The sequence below is a fragment of the Sciurus carolinensis genome, chromosome 14 (assembly GCF_902686445.1).
Source record: "Sciurus carolinensis chromosome 14, mSciCar1.2, whole genome shotgun sequence".
Classification (NCBI taxonomy): domain Eukaryota; kingdom Metazoa; phylum Chordata; class Mammalia; order Rodentia; family Sciuridae; genus Sciurus; species Sciurus carolinensis.
Genome location: NC_062226.1, coordinates 86,201,513 through 86,204,569, shown reverse-complemented (window position 1 = coordinate 86,204,569; position 3,057 = coordinate 86,201,513).

Below are 3,057 nucleotides of genomic sequence, written 5' to 3'. Positions count from 1 at the left end.
TAATCACAGCAGGCTTTTATGATCAACAACAGTTTCCAAACTTAAAATGATCATTTTCATTGCTCATTTCTTTCCTCCTCTTATGTGAGTACTTGTGCTTGTGTACATATTATTATTAACTAAGATCCTTCAAGTGCTACCTAACTCATGCCCCAGTGTGAATGATCTTCAATTTGGGGAATGGAGAGATACTTTTTCTAACCAATAAAACTTATTTTTTGCTTATATTCTGTATTTACTTATATATGTAAATTAGCTATTTCTAATTGAGCAAAAACAGAACGGATATTAATGAAATAATTTTTAACCTTATAATTTTCCCAATGTTCCACAGTGGTGATCTACCATTCTGTATGAAATAAAATTATATAAACTCAACTACACGTGTTTGACAAAAAAAAAACCAAAAACAAAAATTTCACAAGTACAAATTGAGTAACCCATCAGAAATACTTGGCCCAGAAGTGTTTCAGATTTTGATTTTTTAAGGTTTTGGAATATTTGCATATACACAATAAACAATGTGAGGGATGGGACTCAGCACTAAATATTAAATCCATTTACATTTCAAATACATCTTGTACACAGACTGAAGGTAATTTTATGTAATATTTTTAAAGTGACTGCATTTTGATTTTGATTCATCATATGAGGTTAGGTGTAGAATTTTCTAAAAAATTTCTTTAGTAGTAGGACACAATACCTTTTTATTTTATTTATTTAATTAATTTATTTTTATGTGATGCTAAGCATTGAACCCAGTGTCTCACATGTGGGTAGGCAAGTTCTCTACCACTGAGCTATATCCCCAGTCCCAGGTGTAGAATTTTTAATTTGTGACATGTTGATACTTAAAAAAAAATCAGATTTTGGAGCATTTGGGGTTTTAGATTTTTGGATTAAGATGTTCAACATGTATATACATACATACTATGTTTTGTGAGTTTCTTAAGGGATTTTCAAGAATAATTTAGACAAAGTCAATTTTGGTCTTTTATATTAAACTTAACTTTCAGGCATGCAATAATTCTTCTGAACCTAATTTTTAAAAATCCCATAACCGAAAGATAATTGAGGCTTAACAACTTTCCTTACAGTATAAGTTAATTTGGATGACATTTTTAAAGATATTATATGATAGTTGGAAACAGTGGCACACGTTTGTAATCCCAGCAGCTAGGGAAGTTGAGTCAGGAGTGTCTCATTGGGATGGGCTGACAGATCCGGCTCCATGAGAATGTTATAGGCCAGACTCTAAGGGAAATCAGTAAACAGACTCCATTTTGCTCCAAGACTCCATGTTATGTAGGAAATAAGCTTCTCCCATGGGAACACTCCGCCTCTGTACCCATCATCAGTTACTTAGTGTGACATGTTTAACAATATAAAATGACAATTCTTATGTAATGAAAAATTGCTCTCTTTTGATTCCTATTGCTCTTAAACAATGTACCATATGAACGGTGATTATGTGGATGTTAGTAACCATTCTTTAGTTTGTACCTAGGTAAGGGTCATTTTGACCCACTTCCCCCTCTGTTGATGATCTCATGATGTTAGTTTGTAATTTCAAATCATAAGCAACAGACATTTAGGATTGATGTGATTTTTGGTATAAGAATCCCTATAACCCTGTGGTTGGGGATGTTCTCCCAATAGCCATTTTTTGGGGCGTTTAATAAAGACTCTCAAATTTGGACTTCTCAGTGGTGATCGGTCTGTTCTTAAGTTGTGCCCCATAACATCATGTTGGAGGCTAGCCTCAGCAACTTAGAGAGGCTCTGTTTCAAAATAGAAATTAAAAAAGAATGGGGCTAGGCATGGTGGTGCACTCCTGTAATCCAGTAACTCAGGAGATTAAGACAGGATAATAATGAGTTCAAAGCCAGCCTCAACAAAAGCAAGGTGCAAAGTATTTCAGTGAGACCATCTCTAAATAAAACACAAAATAGTACTGGGGATGTGGGTCCTTGGTGGAGCACCCCTGGGTTATAACCCCAGTACCCCCCAAAAATATTGCATAATAACTATTAGTTTTACAGTCTTTGCAACATAATTTTGGATTTACTGCAGATCAAGTCTTTTTGCTATCTTAAAGGTTAAATGTTTAATTACTTAAAGAGCTTTGGACTTGTTTCAGCTCAACCATCCTTGTCCCCCTAACCGTGAGAACATTTCCTTCTGTTGCTCGGAGAAGTTCCAGCCAACAGTCACTTTTTTCATTTTGTCATTCCAAATGTTTTTTTAATTTTATGATGCACTTAACTTTTGAGATACTGTTCTCATTTTATAGCTACTCTATTTTAAAACCAACATTTTTAATTCCAGGAGCAAAATATCATGTACTTTCTGAGTCACCGTGATTGAGGTAAAAGAGGCAAATCACATCATTGCCTTTATAGTAAATATCTGTGATGCACAGAATGCAACAAACATCTGCTAAAATGAGTTTTAAAAGTAATATGAGATATGAGTTCTCAAGAATAAATTCTCACCAGCAAAGTATCTGGAAAGGCTTCAAGAGGAGGGCATGTTTGAACTGGACATTGAAGTATAGAAGGAGTAGCAAGTCTGTATTTATCAAGGCACAAAATTAGTATAAAAATATATCTTTTTTTATTTTCTAAAACTGAACTTAATCTCTACTCAAATCTCTGTTTCTGCCTGATAACAGAAAATTTAATCTAAACACTTCCAACAAACTTAGTCAAATATAAACATTTCTTATGAAGTTCAGTTGAAATTGTGTCAAAAAGTCTTGCTACTCAAATGGTGGTCCATGGACCAATCAGAAACTTTGGCAGCATCTGGGAACTTGTTAGAAATGTTGATTCTTAGTCAAGTGCCCTGACATGCACCTAATTCCAATTACTCCAGAGGTTGAGGCAGAAAGCACGTTTGAAACCAGTTTGGGAAATGTAATGACACCTGACTCAAAAATAAAAAACTTTTAAGTGTTTGGGGCTGGGCATATAGTTTAGTGATAGAAAGCTTATCTAGTAACTTAGTAACTGCAAAGACCTGGGGTTGACTTCCAGTAATGCAAAGCAAAAAAAA